This window comes from Neopsephotus bourkii, unplaced genomic scaffold, assembly GCF_033783945.1.
Source record: "Neopsephotus bourkii isolate Nb327-2 ecotype Australia unplaced genomic scaffold, CSIRO-AGI_Nbou_v1 NB_1139, whole genome shotgun sequence".
Taxonomy (NCBI): Eukaryota; Metazoa; Chordata; class Aves; order Psittaciformes; family Psittacidae; genus Neopsephotus; species Neopsephotus bourkii.
In genome coordinates, this window is record NW_026901625.1 from 431,969 (window position 1) to 455,406 (window position 23,438).

The 23,438-nt window shown below is 54.8% G+C and overlaps 1 protein-coding gene across 21 annotated transcripts in view; it reads left to right on the forward strand.

Annotated features, from left to right (window-relative positions):
• Positions 1 to 372: 372 nt before the first annotated feature.
• NFASC (neurofascin) overlaps positions 373 to 23,438 on the forward strand; it is a 77,438-nt gene continuing 54,372 nt past the window's right edge. For 19 of the 21 annotated variants that reach the window (XR_009726867.1, XM_061362794.1, XM_061362802.1 and 16 more), the window contains exon 1: positions 373 to 531. The gene's annotated coding sequence lies outside the window, so the exon portion shown is untranslated. Of the gene's footprint in view, positions 532 to 1,163; positions 1,270 to 14,107; positions 14,213 to 23,438 lie in introns of those variants that run through there. The other 2 variants (XM_061362797.1, XM_061362795.1) reach the window with 2 other exon arrangements.

Here is a 23,438-nt window from a genome sequence, read left to right on the forward strand (position 1 = left end):
AAACTGACATTCCTGATAACCAAGTCACCGATGAGATGCCCGGGCTGGGATGTTGGCAGGAGCTGGGTCACTCATGGGGAGCGTGCCCGTGGCAGGGAGCCACCAGCAGGCACCTTACCCAGGGCTGAGGGGGATGATGCTGCTCCCCTGCAGCAGCCCCGAGCGTGCGGAACGGCCCGGGACCGGTGCTGCAGGCGGGGAAGGGCCGTGACCGGGTCACTTGTCCTGCCCTGCCCCAAACCCCCGAGCTGGGCTTCACCCCCCGGTTTATGGCCCCCGGTTGTGCTTTAGTGCCCGCGGGAGCATCCTGGGGGTGGCTCAGGCGGGAGGGCGGAGCCGGAGCTGCAGCTGCTAATTACGGGCACCGCTAATGAACCTCTCCCCACTCCCCGCTCGCTCCTGCTTTCCTCCCTGCTTCCTCTCGGGGCGCGCCCGCCTTCGGGAGCGCGCAGTGCGGCGCGGCCGCGCTCGGGAGCGCGCAGTGCGGCGCACGGAGCCCGGCTGCGGCGAGTCCCGGCGCTCCCGGAGCAGGTAAGCGGGGAAGGGGGGTACCGGGATGTGGGGCGCTCCCGGGGGATGCTCGGCTCCACCCGCCAGCGGCACCCCCGGCGCAGGGCTGGGTGTGGGGGGGGCTGGCTCCGCACCGTCAGCATCATCACCGCGGGTTTGGGACCCGCTGCCTGCAGGGTCCCCCCTCTTATTTTGCCCTCCCCGGCAGGAGCCGCATGCGAGGGGGAGCCGGGTACCGAGCTCGGGCATGTGACGGGATTTTTACTGTTACGTCATGACATCGTGTCTATGCGTGGCGATAATATCCCGATATGTCAGCTCGGGGAAGGGGGTCGCACCGCGGGTAGAGACCCTGGTGGGACAGGGCACGGCTCGGTCCCCAGAGGAGCAAAGCTCGCCCTGCGGGGCGGCCGCACACTGATGCTTCCCTCTCGTGGTTTTTGGGGTAGATTCGTGTTCATCTGGAACATCTTGGGCTGGGAAAACGCATCCACGGCCTCGTCTGGAGGCCCCTGGGGAAGCACCGGGCTGGGATGCTGCGCTGGAGGGAGCCGGGCCCCGCCGCGGGTGGTGACTGCGTGTTTCCCATCTGCCTGTGCCCGCAGAGCAGCTCCCGGCCATCGATCAGGCTTCTGGAGGTGGGGAAAGTGCTGAATCATTTGTAATCCCGGCTGTCCGGGCTGCTCAGCCTTTCCCGACCCCAGGAATGGACTGCGGGGACCGAGGGATGCTCTGCTGGGGGAGCGTGGCCTGCAAGAGGTACCCGTTGGCTTGAGCGCGGTGTAGCATCTTCCTCGGTGGCCTTTGCTGCTCCTTGGAGGACGGGGCGCAGGGAGGATGCAGCGCTTGCGGCGTGGCGAGGCCTCCGGGCATGGGGCTGTGGGGGGGGACAAGGGGTCGGGAAGGTTTTCTCTGGAAAATCCCGTCCCTTCTGCCATGGGAAGGGCTCGGGCAGGGCTTGCTTCTGCCTTTTCTGTGCTGCCTTTGAGGTTCTTTTTCAAGGTCAGGTCCTTGGAAGTGGTCCTGTGGAGCACTCGTGAAAGTCAAACGGGGATGTTTCTGAATGCTTTTTGGCAGAGGGGCAGAGGAAAGGGGCAGGGGCAGGTGAATAGTGCAGGAAAACCGGGATGCTGACAGGCGGAGCGGATGCCTGGCTGGTTTAAGATGGATACTGTGGCGCTGTCAGGGTTTAAGTGTTTCCGGGGTGCTCCCAGCAGATGCTGAGGACAAAAGCAAGAATCCAGTGACTTTTATTGCGATGCTGCCTCCTTTCTTGCTGGCTGTGCTCCTGTGAAATACTCCCCTTTGGCGGCAGGGCTAAATTGATCGGCAGCATGACTGCTTTGTTTCCCGAAAACTTCTTTGCAGGGCCTACCTTGAGAGATAATGGCTCCAATTCAGCATCCAATTGTATTTAACGGCTGGGGCTGAGCCCTCGCTGACTTCCCTTTTTTGTGTAGCTGTAACACGAGTACAACATAAATAATGCATGGAGGGCTGCGGGAGGATGGGCTCGAGGTGTTAAATTTGAAGATGGACTTTGCTCCTAGGGGTTGAGGCCTGGGGACCGGCCTTGTCTTGCTTGTAGGATGGAGCTGGTAGTAACAAAGCTCCATCATCATCCTCAGCGTCTCGCCAGGGGTTATCGCTTTGTGTTGCCTTGGCTGTGGCTCGGGGTTTGATTTAAACTTAAGTCAGTCAATCCAATCATCTCTTCTCCCGGCTAATGATTAAATGGGAAATATCCCAAGCTCTCAGAAGGTATTAATTCATAATGAATTATTTGCTTTGCTGTGATCTAATTGTCTTCATCTTCATGGGTCTGGTGTAGAAAATCGATGCTGCTGCTGGCAAAGTGCCACTGCAAAGGCTTTCTGCAGTGCCCAAGCATCAAAGGTGGTCAAATAACGTGAATAACAGCAAGAAACAAGATCTCTGTCTTCATACCAGAGCTCCTGCCCGAGACCCTGTGGGAAGGCTGCTCACACAAGACCCCTGTGTGTAGGTCTTCACCTGATAGTACCCCTCTTGGAAGGACAGCACTGAGAGTCCGTGGGTGGGCTGTGAGGTGCAGTCTGTGCACGGTGAGGGAAGGTATTGAGATCAGGTGTGAATAGTAACACACTGGGGACCAGAAAAGGAAAGCTGCAAATGCAGACTCAGCTGCTGGTGATTCATGTGATTGTGAGGAGAGTCAGAGTGGACATGGACAGGAGGTAAAGGAACCTTTGCTGGTGCCTGGTTCAGGTAGATGGGAAATGGTAACTGCATGGCTGTTAAAGTAGATTAACTGGGGGCTGGAGCAGCTCTGCCCTGCAGCCAGGCTGAGAGAGCTGGGCTGGGGCAGCCTGGAGAAGAGAAGGCTCCTGAAGGGGAGACCTGAGAGCAGCTCCAGTGCCTAAAGGGGCTGCAGGAAACCTGGAGAGGGGCTTGGGACAAGGACCTGTAGGGACAGGCCAAGAGCTGGAACTGGATGAGCTTTAAGATCCGTTCCCAAACCATTATGTGATAACTCTCCACTGAAAGGATTTTTACTTCCATTGCTGTGTTTCAGGCCTGGTCGGGTGACCCAGTGTCCTTGGGAGAAGCCTCGGTGGGTGAATTACTTGTAGGTACCAAGTGCTTTGCCAGAGTTTAATCCTTTCCCCATTCCCCTCATCACTTTAACCCCAATGAGTAGAAATGTGGTAGTTATGGGGGGTCTCTACCAAACAGTGCCTTGATAAACACCAATGCTTGTAGAAATGGAGCCTCCCTGGGCAGAGGGAAGGTTTGGACAGGTTACCCAGAGCTTCAGGGAGTGTTGGCTCCATCTTGTTCTTGGTGTGCTCTAGTAAGGAGCTCACAAGGAAGAGGTTTGCACTGCTTGTTCAGGTGAACTAAAGATGCAGCTGGGTTGGGAAGGTTTAAATCCATCCCAGTTTACACTGAGTGTCTCCATGTCCTGCATAAAACCCCAGTTTTTACTTAGAATAGAATAGTTACGTTTGGAAAGGACCTTAAGATCATCTAGTTCCAACCCCATTGCCATGGGCAGGGACAACGGTATGAATAAATGTGAACAAAAGCAAAACCTGGGAGGAGATTTTAGAAAATCCAGGGAAAAAACCGCTGGCAATTCCTCTTTGAGTGTTCCCTGTTGCCTGGGTTTAGTCTGCCCTTCCCAAGATATTCCCTTGTAGCTCAAACCCAAGCAGGCAGCTCAGGCCCAGCATTGCATTGAGGGGTTAGAGCTGCTGAAAGGCTCTGGCAGACCTTGTCGGGGAGGTCTGGCTTGTCTGCCTGCCTCGGGTAACTCCTTTCAAGAAGAACTGTAAGTGCTGTGGGATGACTTCTGCTCTCTTCCTCTCGCTTGAAGCAGCTCAGACCTTGGTGCTTTTACCTTTGCTGTCCAGGATAATTGTTGTGTAATTGTAGGGATCCAGCTCAGAATGAACTCGGAGTCGTTGCCACGCAAAATAATCCCCCTCCTTTTTCATTTTTAAATCCAGATCTGCAAGAAAGCGTTCTGTGTTGTCCTGGATTAAAACAGAGGAGGATTTAGACCTCAGCCCTGCTTATAGGGATCACCATCCCTTGTTAATAAGATAGGAGGAGAAGGATTAACAGCTGAACAAGAAGAGACGCTTTTGTGTGGCTAAACAAAATAGAAGATCCCAGGGATGCTGGGCAGGGACAAGTCTCCCTTTGCCTTGCTTCTTGAGCTCACCTCAGTTCAGGATCCTTTGTATCCCATCCTCTTGCTGCTGTGATAGCCGGGTGCTGTTATTCTCACTGCACAAGGTGAACCTGGAGGTTTGCTTGAGTTCCTGGCAGGCTTTCTGCTGCTTTATGCCTCTTTGGCAATAGATTTTGCTGTCTTCCAGCATGAAGGCTGATGGGTTCTTACAGACCTTCTAAGTCACAGCAAGCAGATCCTGTCTCGCTGTCAGCCTGCATTCCTCCTGACATGCCCTGGCACAGATGAGCAGGGCTGGCAGCTCGGTGTAAGCTGGGACGTGGATGGGGCTCACCTTGAGTCTGCAGAAGATGTGGTGAAATTCCCTTTCTGCTGTGAAATGTTCACTTTTCCTGCTCCTCTCAGTAACCTCAAGAAGCTCCAAGTTAAAAGGGAATGTGGGGTTTCCCAAGTTGAGGAGACCACCAGCTAAGGCACTGACCTGTTGCTGTTTTCTGTTCGTATTAAGTAGTAGCTCCTCAAGAAGTGGCTTCTGTGTTCTGGGGGTTATTCAGGGAGCTGTGATCCTGACCAGGCATCCAGGCCCTCCGTTTAATTTGCTTGGTGTCCTGCCTGGGTTGGGTGCAGCACTAGGATGGACATTTCCACACTTGAAGACTTTTCTTTCCATTAAAGACTCAGGAACATGCTTTAGTGGTGAACTCGGCAGCATTAGGTTTATGGTTAGACTCAATGATCTTGCAGGTCTTTTCCAACCTAAATAATTCTATGGTTCTATGTGTATTCACACTGACAATGCGAACCAAACCACAGCTCCAAGGTCCCTTCCCACCCAAACCAGGCTGGGGTTCCACGATTCTCTGCTTGAAGGATGATTTACCCCAGCGAAGCCGCTGCGGGTCAGGGAGTCGGGAGCGCTGGTGGGTGGGAGGATGCAATCTGCCTCTCTCCAGGGTGCTGAACCCCGCCTGGGGGTGGCGGGGGCACCCCGGGCTCCACCGCAATCCCTGCCCACGAGCTCCCTGTTGCTCCTTCTGCCCTTGGTAAGGAGAAGGGGCAACAGGTACAGGTTGAAACAAGAGGATACAAGGGAGAGGCATGAATCCCCCCCATCCCCAGCGTGGCTCTCAAGCAGTAGTTTAGGTTACCCAGACAGGCTGAGGGGTCTCCACCCTTGTTGGATGAGCATTTTAAAGGCCCATCTAGATCAGACCCTGAACAACCTGGTCTGACCTTATAGCTCATCCTGCTTCCAGCTGATGGCTGTACTAGGTGACCTGCTGTGGTCCCTTCCAGACAGAAGTGGCTTGTGATCCTGTTACCTTCAGGGTTTTCATCAGCAGGAAGCAAACCAACCTGCTCCCTCTTTGCATGGCTTTGTGAATCCCTTCTGATGTACAAGGATCAACTTCCATCCTGCGAAGCTCCTTTTCTTGGGTGTTCACAGCAGTTTTTATTGTCTATTCACAGGGGGCAGGAGGGAGGGAAAGAAACTGCAGCCCTCCCTTCTCACACAACAGACTGAGAAGGTGAAGGCCAGCCCTGATGCCTGGCTTGCTTCTGGAAGCTTTACCCAGTCTGCTCAGTTAATGAGGAGCTGCCTGTGTTCTGGTGCGTGAGTGGTGCTGAATGCCATTCTTCCTCAAGCCATTTGGATGATTAGGACTTGGAGCCAGCCTGCATCTTGTTCCACAGGCTCTGAACAGTTCCACAGTAGGGTATGGTACCACCAGCCACCTCATGTTTAACTACACAGCCCTGTTTGTGCTAGCTGGGAGAGTTACGAATATGCCTAACAGCACAGCATGGCTCTGCAGTTGATAAAGACACATCTGTGCTCTGAGCTGCACCCTTATTGAGTTAAGGGCCTAGAAAAAGCTCTCTTTCTTGCTGTCACTTAAATGGTGTCAGGATTCGTGAAATCTTGCTTTCAGATTCTTACCAGACCCAGCAACAAAGGCTGCTTGTTGCAAGCTCATTGGTTTCTGTTCCAGACCCTGTGACGTGTTCACAGATGTGTGCAGGCAAGTGGGAGGGAGGAGAGGGATGGAGAACCGAGGCTTTGTAGCCATGCACGTGTGGCAGCATGCATGGGACCCCTCAGGCCAGCCCTGCTTTCATGATGCATCTGGCATGGCCCAGAGCATGCTTTGGCCCTGTCGTTCTGAGCAGTCTGTAGGTGAGCTGCAGGCCTTGCAGCACCGGTGGGCGCTTAAATCTTGCCATATTGTGACTTCTCCCATGGCAAATTGAAGGGAGTGTAGCTAAGTCGGGTTTGATGCTCTCTGCAGTGAAGCTGTGGGTGTGAGTGTGCACCAAGAGCAACCTCTTGAAAACCACATCCCATGGCCTCAGTGAATTGATCGTCCTGCTTCCTTCCTCCACTGCATCCGCAGGAAATCTGGATTCTAATAAAGAATGTCTCAAGATCGAACTTTGTTTCGAAGCAAAGTGCTCCTTCCCTTATGCCAAAACTGAATTGGAGCTAATTCACACATGTATTATGGGGCTGCACGTATAAGGAGACAAACATGTACAATAGAAGTGTCCTTCAAAATGCTGCGTTGCATGTCACAGCCTGACATGGCATTGACAGCTCTGCTATCCAGATGCCAAGGCCCACAGGGGTTTATTTCCCAGCCACAGCAGCAGCTGGGTCCACAGCCATGTATTTAGGGTTGACCTCACCCGGGTTCTCCTGGCCATGGTGACAGCTGTGAGGTTAAGCTGGCTTGAGCCCAGTAGGGCAGGCTGGGTTTCATGGGCTCTGGTTTCCTTGTCTTCCTCTCCAAGCAGGCCAATCTCTCTATAGAGCCTTGGGTTTGGGATGGAGGTGGGACTGGCTCCTGTGAGCACCAGGAGCTGAGCTGGGGAACCTGTGCTTTCTAAGTATCCCTGGCAGGTTTTTTACCCAGGAGATGACTGTGTTTGCTCAGCTGTGCTGCTTCTTCCTCCCCCCAACCTGCCTCGCAAGACAAACAAAGCTGAATTATGCTTATGTTCATAAAATGGCCCTGGTCCATGATGCACATCAATGTGTTTAAAAGACTTCTTTATCCCAATTAAGAGAGGAGTTAGAGGCTTGTATGAGAATAAATGAATCTCTGATTACAGAGCTTGAATCAAGCGCTGCAGAAACAGGTTAGTTAAATCCAGTTGGGTGACTGGGATTGTCCCTTCTGGGCAGGGAGGGCACTTTGAACTGCATAAATAGGAACTGAATGCAGTGAGTCTCAGCTCTCTTACTGGCATCCAATTGTTCCCAAGACCCTTTTATCCTGGGAATTCACTACCTGCTCCAGATGCTTTCCCAAGAGCAGGTTTATGATGGGAGCTATATAAATACACACACAATAAGATGGTGCTTGTGGAAATCAAACTCACCATAGCACTGGGAGGTAGGGCTGGGGGGAAGGACATGGGTTCCTGATTGAAGCAACCAGTCAAAGCAGGAGAGCCTGAGAATGAGCTTTAAATAAGTGTATTGCCTCCTAGACTGAGCAAACGTATAATTAACAATAAGATAACAGGGTGGCTCTACAAGGCACCTAATTGCATTTTCAAATGTCAGCTTGTCAGCTCTGATTTACTCTTCACTCAATCTGGGCTTTGCCAGAGCAGTGTCTGCTTTCAAATGGCATTTCCCTCGCCTGGCAGCAAAGAAGGCTCTTCTCCTTCCTTATCTCCGAAATCTCTGTTAGCCCAGCTCATCATTTGCTTCACCTTAGATGCGGTTGCATTGCTAGAACCTGCTATTAGTCCACTGGGTAAGATAGACAGTTTGATGGGGCAGAAGGAATCACTCCCCAAGCAGCGGGAGGCTGCCCTGCAGCCTTGCAGTCGCCTGAGAAAGTCTTGTAGGCACTTTCCCCTTGCTGCAGGTGATGCGATATTATCACAGTGAGTGCAGACGTCTGTGCCCTGGGCTGGATCTCGGTGTGATCAGTGGAGATGGCTCTGGGGACCGGGGTTCCGTGTGCTTTATGACGTAGGCTTCCGTTTGCTGATGTCAAGGCAGGAGCTGGCTCCCAGCAGCTCCATGGGGACAGCAGAGATTGCTTGCTGGGAAGGCAGTTGTGCCACACTGGCATCTTGCTGACTTTGCTGATAGGTGGCTGAGAAGTCCTGTGCTCTGCTCTTAGTGCTCTGTGTGCTTAAATCTGCATCAGTTTAATGTGAACGATGGTGTTTTGAGGTGCTTTGCTGGAGCATTGATGTGTACCAGGACTGAACCAGCCAGGCAGGAACCCTTCGGAAAAGGCCTTCTCCAGCAGGAGTGGATAAGAAGGAAAGGAGAAACTGCAGTTCCCTCTAAGTGTTTGGTCTGTGGGTGCAGGATATCACTGCAGGTGTGTGGGTACCTTGGCAGCCGAGGTTCAGGCTCTGTGAAGGCTGGTGTGTGTGACCACAGGAGCACAGGGATGAGGAGCTGCCTCCCCAGGCCAGGGAGCTACATCCCTGTGCCCCTGGTTCCCCTCCGTGCAGGGAGCAGCAGCACACAGGCTGCTGTCGTGGGAGGGAGCTTAACCCGCACTGACCAGCGCGGCTGTATCATGGGCAGGGATCAGCATCACGCTCCTGTCTGAAGCAGGCAGCAGAGCTGTGCTGTCAGCTCCAGGAGCAGGCAGCGAGCAGCAGTGTGTCACTTGCACTCAGTGCAGCCGGGGACAGGGGCCTCCCCGCTTGACCAGCGCATCACCAGTGCTGTGTTACCCCCCTCAGGCTGTGATAAGTGGGGAAATGGCATTAATGAACTTCTCAGTGTGTGATCCCTGACGTGCTCAGGCAGGGGTGGTGTGGCTTGACTCAAGGATGGCTTTGGACTGCCTGCAGTGGCAGAGAGCATCCATGGCGCTAACGTGACCTAACTGAGGCTTTGAATGCTTTGCATTGATGTCTGTAGCCACCCTGGGGGTGGACCAGTCATTTAGATGCCCTGCCTCAGTTTCCCTATAGATAGATAAGGAGGACTGCCCATGCTGCAGGGACTGGTATGTGTGTTCTCCTCATGTCAGGAAACCTTGATGCCCTGTCTAAGCACCGAGTAGTCATTCTGTGGGCTACTGAATGCACTAAATCACTGCTGTCACCTGGCTCAAGTCAACAGATGTCCATCAATTTGCAATAAATCCTGGTTCTCAGTCAGAAGGAGCTCTCGCAAAATAAATCCGTGCAGGCAAACAGCAGGGATGCAGTGTGTGCTCAGCCACGGAACTTACACGCCAGGAAGCAAACCAAATGCTTACCTACAATGGAAATGCAGTTTCTGCCTGTTGTCTGGTAAAAAGGGGGCTTGTTGACCTGTGCTGGGGGTGCTCTTGGTATTGATTCCAAGCAGATGCTGCAATGGGGAAGGCAGATGGATCCAGGCACCGCTGCCCACAGGGGCAGCTGCACTATGGGGCTCCATGTGGAGTGGGTGCGAGGGTCCAGATTCAGCCTTTCTCCATAAGCCTGTGGTGGGAGAGGGGATGTGCCTTGGGGATAGTGCAGTCCTGGTCTCTGCAAGTGAATCTGACACCTGCCTGGAGTCCTGATTGCTCAGTGTAAGCCTGTAAGGAATCAATGGGATTTCAAGTGTCCGGAAAAGAGAACACGGCTCATCTTCCTTGGAGAGCCTTTATTCATCCTCCTTATTCCCTGTATCCCAGACCCGCAGCCTGTGCTGTCTCCAGCTTCAAGCAATAGAGGTGTTGGACTGAGTTAATCCCCAGCGACCTCATTCATCTCCAAGCAGGGCTGGATTGTTGCTGGCAACCAGCCCTGTTTCTGACCTCCTGCCCCTGTTTTCCATGGCACGACTGAGCCCCCCCTCTGCCAGGCTCAGCACCTCCTCCTCTGTGCTGCTGGAAGGGGCTGGCTCTCCCCTTGGCAGCCAGCATCAGCTGTGATGGGACACTGCTGCCTGCAGTGCTGGCAGTGCCCTGCTGCTGCCTGGAGCCCTAGGGAGAGCAGAGCTCCGGGGTGATGGTGCTGATGTGCGCTGTGCATCCCTTTGTCCTCCTGGGTTGCTCTGTGTTGTTCAGGTCAGAAGGAGGGCTGTCAGCAAGGCTTTGCTGTCTCACTGGATGGGCTGAGGGCAATGTCACTGGGAGGTACCACATGGGTTCTGCAGCTCCAGCAGCCACAGCCCCATAGAGAGCTGCAGGCAGAGCCCAACCTGCTCCATCCTGCACAGGGGAAATGAAGATGCTGGGCACAGTGGCAAGACCAGGCCTTGCAGTCACCTGGCAAGATTCAGTGGCTCTGGGCACAGTTTCAGGTGTATCCCTGCCCCTCCTTTGGTCTCTTTGGCATGGTGATGCCTCAGCTGATCTGCAATAGGCAGTCTTTACAGATTAGAAGTAATTCTGTTTTTAAACTCAGATCTTGTATCTCATCAGTGTTTATTTCTTAAGAGGCTGAGTCGCGTTTTAATTTCACCAGATAGGGAAAGCATTGCTTGAATACAGGGGAACCAGAGAGAAGGAACTGGTTGATTAGTAGCAACGTGCCTTATGGCTTCAAATCCCAGTGTCTGGTCCTGCTCGCACAGTCCCACTGCATCTGATCCCTTTATCCTTCTCCCTTCCAGACCCACTCTAATTTTCGAGTGGTTTGAAATCTGTTTGGCTCGCCCCAGGTCACTAATCCGGATCAGCAAGGCTGGCTCTGTGCTTGTCCCAGCAGCTGCTCTGGCTTAATGGGACATGGAGACAGCAGAGCCGAACTGAAATCAGTTTGTGGTGGCTGTGATGGGGGGAACCGAGGAGCGCCGTGCTTCAGATGAAGTGAACTGTCACCAGGAACCGTGTGATGGGCTGTTTGAGGCTTGAAGTTGTTAGAATGGTAATGGTTGCTAAAGGAAGTTCTGCAGCACTGGGGGTGAGTTGTGTGCTCTTGTTGGGGCACAGAAGAACGCAGCCCTTGGCATACACCATCCAGTGGGCATTGGCACCAAACCCTCAGGAGCCAGGAAACAAGGGGGATGTTGCTGTGTTTGCTCTGAAGTATCCGGTGCTGGGTCCATCTGATCCTTGGAGGGCACCTTGGGGAGCAAGGGACTTGAAGAGCTTGCTCAAAAAGGTGTCATTTGAACCACCCATGGGGCTTGGTCCCCTTGCACCGAAGCTCCCCCGTCCCTGGAGGACAAAAAGACTTTTCTACAGCATTGAATCAGGAAAATGGAGATAGCATTTTAATAGGATGGTAATGAAGCTGTGGGTCAGATTGGTCGATCCCTTATTTGAAGCTACAAAGGGGATCTTTGTGTTTTAACTTGGGTTTATCACTTCTGTTCTTGCCTGATTTGTTGTAATCCTTCACTGGAAGCTCCCTCTTTCATTCTCAGCAAAGTGTATCCCTAAGTTTATGTAGGATCCTCTGGGGAAATCAGGCCACCTCTATTTCATTTAGTGACTTCAGACAATTAACCCAACAAAGATTCCTCCCTCCCTCCCCTCCTTCCCCATCTGTTTCCTAATTACCACTGGATCTGGGATACACACGCAGGCTGTGCCCATCCCTTAAATCAAATCACCTCTCTGCAGTGTTTTGGGGTTGCCTCTTTAAAAGCTGTGTCTTGCTGCTGGGAGCGCAGTAAAGCCTAGGATGTACCACAGGGGTGAGCGAGCCCTGAAAGGGTCTGAGGTTCAGACTTGGGGTGTTTTCACGTCAGAGCTGGGACAGCAGAGTCACCTCGGTCCTTCTGGATCAGAAAGCCAAGCGGGTGACTTGCATCCCAGAGGTCTCACCACTGCTCATCCTTAAGAAGGCTTTCAGACCGGGGGAGTGTTTCTGGGAGAACAGTGTCCTGTTTCTCTGTTTAAGAAGGACCGTTCCCCCCCCAGTGTCCCTCTGTCCTTGGACAGGCTGTGGGTCCTGCCGGCCCCATCCTGCTTCCTCCAGAGAGCTCTGGGGTGCCAGCAAGCTCTCCCTTCCTGTAAGCACAGGCCCTGGGTGATGATGGGGGGGCTGGAGCATCTGTGCTGGGGCTACTGGGAGGGGAAGTGCTCTGCAGTGGGGCTCAGGGTCTGTGTGGGAGCTGGTGCCTGCGTAGTGCAGGGTTTGCTGCAGCCTTTGGCTCTCACTGCAGAGCTGCAAAGGACCGCGCGCTGCAGGGCCGGGGCTCTGCTGGCAGTGCTCAAGGCCAGGTTGGACACAGGGGCTTGGAGCAAGCTGCTCCAGTGGAAGGGGTCCCTGCCCGGGGCAGGGGTTGGAGCTGGGTGAGCTTTCAGGTCCCTTCCAACACAAAGTGCTCTGGAGCTTCACTCCCTTTCCCCCGCGCTCTCTGCGCTTGTCCTCGACCTCTCCTTCACCTCCCTTTCCCCCTGCCCTGTGCTCGGAGCCGCTGTGTCTGCACCAGGGGGCACACAATGGGGAAACCCCGCTCCCGTCTGAGCGCTCAGCCCCCGCTGCCGGCGGGTGGGAAGGAGCTGAGCTGCGTCTGCGCGTCCCCCGCTGGGATCCCCCCGCGTGCCCCTGCACCCCGGAGCTGCCCTCACTGGGACCCGGGGCCTGGCGGGGGGAAAGGCACGGAGCTGCTGGAGGCGCAGTTGATCACATGCAGGGAAGGATGGTTCCGGCTCCGCTGGAGCCTGCTGGGAGGTGATTGTCCTCCGCCCGGCTCGGGATGCCTTTGGTGCGCTGCGATGCTCCAGGAGTTAAACCCGCAGCTGATGCTGCTGGGCACTGCACAAGGCTCTGGGAAGGGCCCAGCAGCGGTGCCGGCGATGCAGTAAGTGATGCAGCACAAGGCGGGGAGGGGAACGGGGCTGGGGAGGGGGCAGCGGCTTTGCTCTGTTTGCTTGTGCTTGTGTGATGGGGGCACAGGATGGGCGGGGGGTGTTTTGGGGGGCTGGTGTGAGCCCGTGCACCTCCCAGCATGCAGCAGCTTGAGGCAGGGCACCCTGCACCCAGGTCTCAAGGGCGGTTTGGGAGCAGGCAGGGTTTCAGAGGCACTGGGAGCCGCTTGGCTCTGCGGTGTGCTCTGTGCTGTCTGCACTGGGACCAGGCTCTGGGAACTCAAAGGGGGTTTAACCTTTCTGCTAGCAGAAGGGCAGGGAAGCCCATGCGATCCAAATGTGTTCTCCCAAACATGGGCCAGAATCCTCTTTGGCTTCGACTGGAGGGGTTCACACTTCTTGGGCTTCCCCTTGTACTTTGCACGAAGCAATGTCCTCAGCAGGGTCTGTGTTTGGGGCAGATCAAAGCCTGTGTCTGGGGCAGGTCAGGACTGTGGCTACAGGACAAAGGGGAAGTATCTTCAATTAAATCACGCTCTTGCACTTCAATTTGGTACCGGCAGAGCTGGCACTCGAATAACCTGGGTATCACTCAAATGAGCACGGTGCATGAGGCTCCCTCATCCTTCTGCACTGTTATTGCCTTCGTTTCCATAGCTGCTGTTGGAGAGGGGAGAAACTGTGCTGGAATACTGGTGCAATGCTTAGGACTCCCTGGCTGGGAAGTGCCCATCAGCGGCCCGGCTCCGGTGGCGCTGAGGTCTCTGCTTTGCCGCAGGATGCACGGGGCTGTCTGGCCACCGCGAACGCTGCTGCCAGCGGGGCTGGAACAAAAGGAAGCTGCATCTGGGAACAAAACCTTGTTGTACCGGCAGTGCTGGCACCCAGGACACAGGGACAGGCCCTGGCTGGCACTTGAACCCACTCCCTGCTGGCTCGGGGACCGGTGGGGGACAGAGTGGGCAGTGTCCTGAGCCACAGTCCTGCATTATTCATGAAGGAAAATCCAGCAAGAGCAGGGAGAAGAAAGTTGGAGTTATTAATAACAGCCATTGTGCCTTCTCCCCTTCACCGCCCGTGGGATGGGTGGGCTGGGGGTAACACAGCCTTGGGGAGTGGGGCAGGGGCAGGATGGGGAAGGGTCTTGGGCAGCAGCTCAGTGATTTCTGGGCTCACCCCTGGGGATGCTGGTGTGCATCCCCCCCGGCACATGGAGACACCTTGTGTTTGGGATAGAGGAGATGGAGAACCTTAACCCGGGCTCTGGAGAGGGGAACTGTCTTAAATGGGAAGGGCAAAGGTAGGCGACTGCCTTTGGAGGAACTTGTGAGGAGGTGGTGGTGGAGGTGACTTTGGATGTGGAGACGTTTGCAGTAGGATGGGTGGGAAACTGCTGCTGTGTCCTGCCTGGGGGCTGTCTGCATGTCCCAAGGGCAGGGCACGGGTGCCTTGGGATGAGACCTGCTGGTGGCTCTGCCTGTGAGCCCTGTGGCTCTGGCTGCTGAGGACCCCCCTTTGCTCTCCGGCTGCCCCCTTTTGCCATGGTTGGATGCTGCCCAGGGCCAGTTAATCGGGGTTTGATCTCCATTATCACTGTCTCTTCTGACTTTCCTGCTTTCCATTCTTTCCTGAGTCAGGCCGGGATGACGTGTGCATCTAACCCCTTAATTCCTGCTTGTCACTGAGATTGGAGCTGAATAACGCTGCCTGTGCTGGAATGGAAGCAGCCCATTTCTCTGCAGGGGGTTGGTGGTGGTGTAAATGCCAGCTTCACCAGAAGCATATGAACCTTTTGATTTAATTAGGATGCCTCTCTTTTAATCCAGAGAGCTTTAGGGCAAGATGTAAAAGTGCTGTCCTCCCTCCTCGGGTTGCTAATAAGCTTTTTTCTTGCAAAGGAGTTGCAGTAATCTGGGTGTAAGCTGATTGTAGCCTCCTGCTCGCTCGCGCTGTGCTGTGGGCTTGTTTGGATCCAGGATGCTCATTCCAGAGCACCTACAGATACCCCTCCCCAGGCAGATAGGGAGCAGGGGGAGCAGAGCAGTTACCATGGTAGGCTCTGCCTGCACCCCTGCACCGCAGGCAGCCCCAAGGCAGTGGTGGCAAGAGGCACTTGCACCCTGCAGGCTCTGGGCACAGGGAGATGGAGGTGATGGAGGTGAGCTCCTTGGGGAGGTGATTAGTGTCATCTCCCACAGACTGTGCTGCGTGTTTTCATTGCTGTTTAATGGCAGGCTTTGTCTGCTGTGCTGAGATGCTTTGGCTCTTGAGGACCTAGCAAGCTCCATGCACAGAGCAGGGCCTGCATGTATGAGCTGGTGACCAGGAAATCAGTCTCCCTGCTCTTCCCCTCTGCCCAGGTGGGTCTGTGAGCTGTGTGGTGCAAGGAGGATGCTGCATCTCGCAGCAATGGCTGGCCCATCCCAGCACACAGGTTCAGCCCTTAGGCCTCCCTGTGCTATGAGGGTGGGAGCTGCTCCCTGAGCTGCTCCAGGTTCTGACACAGGCAGAATGGTCAGATGGTTTGGGTGTAATTACAGCCAGGTTGCTCTGGAGATGCTGTGTCGGGTTCTGTACATGAGTCCTACCTGTCTGTTGCTGTAATTTGAGCTGATTAAAATGAAAACCTCTTGAAAGATTGAATGGGAAAACCTATCCTGAAAGCGCTGATAGCAACAGCGGCTTTCAGTGTGGCTGGTTTGCTTTCAGAGTGTGCTCCATCAGACATCTGTTCATAGCGTCCCAGCCTGGTTTGGGTAGAAAGGACCTTACAGCTCCTGCAGCTCCACGGGCAGGGACCCCTTCCACTGGAGCAGCTTGCTCCAAGCCCCTGTGTCCAACCTGGCCTTGAGCACTGCCAGGGATGGGGCAGCCACAGCTTCTCTGGGCACCCTGTGCCAGCGCCTCAGCACCCTCACAGGGAAGAGCTTCTGCCTCAGAGCTCAGCTCAGCCTCCCCTCTGGCAGGTTCAAGCCGTTCCCCTTGCCCTGCCTTTACAAGCCTCATGGACCCCGAGCTGCCTGCAGATCCGTGAATGCAGCTCAGGTCCCAGCTCTCTCCTGCTTGTGCTGTATCTAAATTTGGGAAAGCAGAAACCAAAGTCTCTGCATGAGCTCGGTTTTGCTGCCTTTTGTGTTCCTCCTCCCTGGCATCGTCCTTTCCATACCCGTAACTGTGCCGTGCAGACCCAGCGCTGGGAGTCAGAGTTACACCCCCTGGGCTCCACGCTGGGCTGGGGTGGTGGAGATGCCACAAGAGCTGTTTGTCACCGTCCAGCAGTGTGCTGGGAAGCAGTGGAAAGCTGGAATGTGCATCCAGCCCCCCTGCATCCCACATCCCAGCAGTGACCTGGCTGGCATTAGCATCCCCAGATGGAGCAGGGCCGGCTGTGTCCCAGGGTGATGTGCTGAGCTGATCGCACTGCTTGGAGGGTGGCAAATACGTTCCCATGCGTGTGTCTCCATAGGGAGAACTGGCACAAAACTCCACAGGAAATAATGAGCACGAAACAGCTGAAGTGAAGCTGTTGGGTGGGGAATGGACTCCCTGAGGTGCAGCAGGGACTCTGGGCGGTGCTGACCTTCTTTTCTGCTATGGCTCCAGCAAACCCCTTGTGCCCGCTCCAGAGGGATGGGGAGAAGCTGCCCCTGAGCAGTTCTCAGTGTGAAATGCTTCTTGGAGGGCTGTGAAGGGTGAGCAGGCTTCTGGTTCTCAACCATCATGTAATTGTGGCAGGAAAGGGGTGGCCTGGGGCTCCCCCCTCTACCCATAGCATTGCTGCATCCTCGGGGGGGGGGGTCTGCAGCCTCAAGTCACATTTTAGTGTGAAATCAGGCTTGACATTTGAAATAAATGAGTAATAATAATAAAATAAGTAAAAATAATAGTTAAAAAGTAAAAATAGTACTTAAAAAAGTAAAAACAACAAAAGAAATCCAGAATTGGGTCAGAAATCTGGTGGGAGCAGCTCATGGGGGCTTGGGCTGTAGCAGGAGCTGAACTAGAGAAGCAGTGATGGGGGGACCGGTCTCTGCCAACTGCTCAGAGACTCCCTCCTAGGGGTTTGTCCCCTAATAAAGAACACTCCCAACAAAAGGTACTGAGGGGCTGGTGCTGCAGAGCTGCCATCACTGGAACAGGCTCTGTCCATCTTTTAATAGCAAATGAGCAGCCTTTTGCCAAGGGGAACAGGGAGGAAGGCCCTTGCTGCTCACTCCCTGGCAGGGCTGGGGGGGGAGCGTGCTTCAGAGGGCTCCTTGGGGCTCCCACTAATTCCTCATGAATGGTTTTTAGCTCAGGAGCAGCTTCTCCCCCTTCTCTGCTCATGTGGATGCTCCCGCACATGGCTGTGGGTTGCCATGGCCACAGGCTCCCATGGGATGCTGGTGGCTGTGGGAAGCGCTGGGGGATTGTGACCACCAGAAAGGGATCCAGCATCCTGCAAGGGTGTCTGCTGCTCCGAACTGCCCCACTTGTGTCTCAGTGTGGGCCTCGGTGATGCTCCAAATCCTAAATGGCTTCGTGCCTCCCTGTGTGCCCCCAGGCAGGGGATGATGCTGCTGGCTTCATTCCTGCCGTGTGGAAACCCTTGGTTTTCCACAGCTGAGCACACTGCTTTATAGAATAGAGAATTCCAGGTCGGAAGGGACCTCAAGGATCATCTGGTCCAACCTTTCTAGGCAAAGCACACAAAGGGTTACAGGTGCCTGCGGGCTTTGAGCAGCTTCCTAGGCTGGGAGGCAGATATTATGGGAATTGTATGCATGCCTGAGCGGGAGGGAGGCTCGGCTGCTTGGCATCCGCTCGTCACATGGGGCTGTTTGGATGCCAGGGGAAGGATCCTGAGGTTGCCACCCAGAATAGATGCTTATTCTGGAGCTAACTGCACCCTTTCCCCCGTGACTCTCAAATAACAGAGCCCCAGACTCACCCTGCTCTGAAAGTTCCTGGAAAACGCCTGACGCTTTCCTTGCTGCGTTGGAAGGGGCGCTTCGGAAGGGCCAGCTAGGGAAATAAGCAGCTGTTTGTGAGGCTGAGATCATAAAGAGCAGACGTTTGTGGGCAGCGAAATGATTTCTAGCTTTATCAAGCTGCTTCAGCGGGCTTGGTTCTGATGGAGAGAGAGCAGGCCAAGGTCCTCAGGGAATGGGGTTTGGGCATCTTCCCATGTCCAAAATGGTGCAGACCTGGTACCTCTGTCCACATTTGTAATAGGGATGTTTCAGCGATGGGTTTGCAAGCGCATTCCCTCCTCAGAGGGTGATAAATACTGCACCACCTCCTGCAGCCAGTCACTGATGCTCTTCCTCTGGCAAGAGCACCTGGAAAATGCTGTTATTGCCCCTATGTATGTATATCTGTCTGTCTATACATATATACATGTTATTGCCCCTATGTATGTATATCTGTCTGTCTATACATATATACATGTTATTGCCCCTATGTATGTATATCTGTCTGTCTATACATATATACATGTTATTGCCCCTATGTATGTATATCTATCTGTCTATACATATATACATGTTATTGCCCCTATGTATGTATATCTATCTGTCTATACATATATATACACATATTCAGGCAAGAAAAACCAAGTGGTGCTGCTTGGGACCAAGGGGAAGCTCATCATGTGAAGCCCTTCGGTCCCTTCCAATGGGGATGGTATTGCTTTACCATTCTGCTTGTCTGCAAGCGAGCATGAAAACCCCATCCTTAAATTAGAGCGTAACACTTGAGCCTGGAGCCTGGTTGAAATGGGTATAAAGATGCAGCTGGGGAGATAGAGGATGAGCCCAGAAGTGGTGAGGCTTGTGGCCAGCTCTCCCTTTGTTCATGTGGGGCTCGAAATAAAGCTGCTCGTGTGATAAACGCATTGCCTTGAAGTGCAGCTTGTTAGGAGTGGAACTGGCTGGGAGGCAAAACTGAACTCTCATCCCTCGTTGTAGCTTCAAGACAATTGAAGCTGGCTCTTGCCCTCTGTTCTTTGAGGGGGTGTAATGAGTGAGCTGTGAAGATATCTCTGGGGAGAGATGACTTGATCTTTTAAGCATATGCTTGCCTTATCAACGCTTCTAACCGAGTATTGAAGCGGAGGAACATGGAAGTGGGTCAGGCTCGAGTGCTGCCGGCTCTCACGGGGGTTTTAGAGAGCAGCCAGGCTCAACTTCCAAGCCCAGCAGCCACAAGCAGTGGTACCAGTGCCTACGTTATGGTGCTGGCTCCTGGGGACAGGCAGGACCTGGGCTTGAGCAGCCCCAAGGCTGGTGCAGGTGCAGTCAGTACTACACCAAACAGTGGCAACCACTGTATTGCATGGTTTGTGTCCTTGTGCAACGATCCAGCTCCACGCCATTCTCTCTGTGTGTTTTGGCCAAGAAACTCGAATTTACTCTGTCTTTCAAACCCGAGTTGGTGTGTGGTGTTCCTTCGGATTCTGGTCCGCCCTTAAAGCCACCACTTGCACAGTTCCTTCAGTGTAGGGGTAACGCTGCTTGGGAGATGTCAGCGGTTTGTGCTAGAGGAAAAGGGGAGGAAACTTCCAAAACCCATGTGAAAAACCTTTACTATTTCTGTGTTGCTCCAGCCAGCGTGGGGCATGCTCTGCATCTTCATCACCTCCTGTCCCGAGGGAAGGGGCTCGGGAACAGGGGTTTGAAAAGCCCAGGGACGGGTCGTGTCCTGAGCCCCGTGCCTGGCTGGTTCCTCCAAGCTCTATTCAGGCAGCACTGCAGGCAGGGCAGGCAGCCTGCCTGGCTGGAGCCTGGCCGGGATGGGATGGGATGGGAAGCATTGGGATGCTTTGGCTGAGTGATGCTGAGCACCAGCAACCCCTGTAGCTCCTGCCAGAGGTGATCCCAGGTCTTATCCAGTGGGATCATTTCTCCCCAAGTACTGTGAAGGGGAAGATCCTTCAAGTATTTTCCTAGGAAACCAAAGCCAGATTTCAGCTCAGTCTCAGTGAGAGATTTCTATTGGCAAGGGTTTGTAGGACACGGGTTTCTGATGTTCCTGTGGGGTGCTGGGAGTGTTTTGTGGTCCAGAGAAGGCAGGTAAAGGTCTTTACCTGATGTATCCCCAGCTCCAACTGGATCAATACTGCATCCAGTATCAGGAATGACGGTGCACAGCAGGAGATCACAAAGTGATGCTTAGTCCTGCAGCTGGATGGGTGTTTTCTGCTGTTACTACCATCACCTACATCCACCACAGACACCCCCACTCTTCCTGTCCGTGCATTCTCAGGGTATGAACCAGTTGCTTTGTGCCTTCCCATTTTCACAGCTTGTGCCAGGAGCGCTGCAGCTCCTTCCTCCAGCACAGCCCCTGAGAGATGCTCTGCGGCAGAAGGCCCAGGGCCGGGCACAGCCCCACTGCCTTTGGGTCTTATAAAGGAAAAGGGAGTCCAGAGGAGGCCATGGAGATGCTGCGAGGGCTGGAGCAGCTCTGCCCTGGAGCCAGGCTGAGAGAGCTGGGCTGGGGCAGCCTGGAGAAGAGAAGGCTCCTGAAGGGGAGAACTTAGAGCAGCTCCAGTGCCTAAAGGGGCTGCAGGGAACCTGGAGAGGGGCTTGGGACAAGGGATGTAGGGACAGGGCAAGGGGAATGGCTTGAACCTGCCCGAGGGGAGACTGAGCTGAGCTCTTAGGCAGAAGCTCTTCCCTGTGAGGGTGCTGAGGCGCTGGCACAGGGTGCCCAGAGAAGCTGTGGCTGCCCCATCCCTGGCAGTGCTCAAGGCCAGGTTGGACACAGGGGCTTGGAGCAAGCTGCTCCAGTGGAAGGTTGGAGCTGGAGGAGCTGTAAGGTCCCTTCCAACCCAAACCAGGCTGGGATTCTGTGCAATACAAAGCCCCAGCCTGGCCTTTCAGTACGGGTACACATCCCTTTTCTTTTCCTTTTCAGCACAGTAAACAAGTAATCCCCATTCTGCATCCTGTATTCAGTCCTGAAGGTTAAAAGCTGGTTTTGTGCCAGCTTCGTTATGTAGAAGCCAAATGCTTCTACCAATTAACTTATAACTGCTTTGGAGGGGGCTCAGGAGGCAGATGGAGTGGCTGTGCTGGCAATATTAATGACTGTGTGGCAAAGGGTGAGAATCTGATGCAGAGTAATGTGCAAACTTGTGAAAGCCCTGCTGAAATACGGGAGAATGGTGTTTCCCTTCTGAGCTCGGGGTAATGAAGAACGTGTGATCCCGCAGGTCTCTGCTGTCCCAGACTAAAACACAGTCTGTTGGCAAGGCTGTCGATGCCTCGCATCTGAAGGACAGGCAGCGAGGATGGGGCTGCTAAAACACTATTGGGGCTGATGGGAGACACGTGGACCATTGACTTTGGGTTGCCAACTGCTTCTGTTGGGAAAGGAACTACTTGCAAGAGTTGGGCTGAGGGGGAAGGCACCCAGCCTGCCCAGGTCGGGGTGCAGGGTGCGAGGCAGGGGATGCATGGAGCTGGTTGGATTTGAGCTGTAACACCTCAGAGCATTGAGGTCTCTCTGCCAAACTTCCACTGAACCTGGAAGAACGGAGTGTCTCCAGCAGGAGCAAAGGGGTGCTCAGTGGGGTCTGAAATGGGACTTGTGAGGGGAATGCAGATGAGAGGTAAGGATCTCCTTCCTGCGACTCCCCACGTGGAATCAGGGGATCAGTAAGCATCCACAGTGCAAGGAAAGCCCATTTCAAAAGCAAACCCAGTGCCCCTGATGGAGCCAGACTTGCAGACAGCCTTGTTTGCATCTTCATATAAGGTCCTGAAGGATCACTCCTGGTCCCCTCCCATTTCTCCAACCTGTTTTGGGCTGTCGTCCCGTCTAAAGGCTGCCCATGAGATGGCTCAGGGAGGAAATGTCAGATCTGCTGCTGCTTTGCTCTGTCCCCGCTGCCGAAGCGCCCGGGGTTGGATATGAAATGTCAAAGGCATTTTGTAGAACATGGGAACCAGATGTGCCCCGAGCCTGTGGCTGGGAGGAGCAGAGCGGTGTGATCACGTACAGTGACTCTCGCTGGGAGGAGCATCCCTGGATCTGGGCTGGTACCCAGGGTGAGGATGGGGAGGAACACCATGCTCCCTGCAGTGCGGGCTTCCTGGGGTGCGGGTGGTGGATGGAGGGCAGCATCTGGCAGCTGCGTGCCCATGGTGAGGAGCTGTAAGGGGTACGACAGCCTGAGGGCCCTGGGGCAGGCTCGGGGAAGAGCTGGTGCCTGTGAGTGCGGCTCGCTTACGGGGCTGATCACCAGGAGGCATGTTCCTGCCTTGTCAGTGACACCTCCGTGTTTGATCCGGTTACAGACTGGGGGGAGATGGGGGCTGGGACCTGGATGGAGGCTCTGGGGGGTGCTGGATGAGGGGGGCAGGTTGGGGGTGTTGCAGCCGAAAGGATGGGAGAGGATGTGAAGGGGGAGCAGAGCCTGCATGTTCCTGCGAAGTACCTATGGGGTTGCATAGGTGGGTCCTCATGGACCTCAGCATCTCTGCTACCCGTGCCCTGTCCTGCTCCTGTGTGGTGTTCCTGATGGGAATGTGGCATTCCCAGCTCTTTGGAAGGGGCAGCGGGGGGTGGCTGCACCAATCTGCTTTGTTTCCTGAGCTCTGTGATGAGGTGAGGAAGGTCTTGCCCTGCGATGCTGCCCAGTGGCTCCTCAGAGCTGGTCACAGCCCTTGGTGCTGTTTCTGCCTCCTGTTTGCCAGGGCAAACCCCTCCTGGTAGCTCTTGTCAAAGCTCTTCTGGGCTTATCCCACCCCACAAGTGTTAAAGCTTTCATGCTCAAGTCCTCCACCTTTTGAATGCTACAATTTCATAGAACCCCAGCCTGGTTTGGGTTCAAGGGCCCTTAAAGCCCTTCAAGCCCCAACCCCTGCCACGGGCAGGGACCCCTTCCACTGGAGCAGCTTGCTCCAAGCCCCTGTGTCCAACCTGGCCTTGAGCACTGCCAGGGATGGGGCAGCCACAGCTTCTCTGGGCACCCTGTGCCAGCGCCTCAGCACCCTCACAGGGAAGAGCTTCTGCCTAAGAGCTCAGCTCAGTCTCCCCTCGGGCAGGTTCAAGCCGTTCCCGCTGCAAGCCCCCAGTGCGCGATGCCCCTCGGGGCTGTGCCGTGCACAGGGAGGCGGGTGATGGAGCCCGGAGGGGAACAGCGGCTTTCCCCGAGCAGTTGGTGCCTGCTCCGAGCTCCGGTTGCTGTTTATAGCTCGCGCTCTGTGGTCAGCACTTGGCTCATCACCAGGGGCCAGATGCTGCTGCCCCTGAGCGGGGTGGCCGCGGGCCGCAGCGGGACAGGCGTTACCCCTTGGTGTCAGCTGGGGGCTGCTCCCCCTGCACAGCATGGGATGGATGGGCCTTGGGAGGGAGCTTTGCTGGGAGGGTGAGGGACTGGCGCCCGTCACCACTGGTACTGCCGGGGGGAGGTGGCAGCACCGGGGCTGTGGTTGGGTTTGCACATAGGTGAGGACTGGGAAGCTCCGGGGCCAGCCCCAGTATCAGGGGTGAAGTGCCCATGGGCACTGTCCTGTGCAGGCAGGTGCCATTGGAGT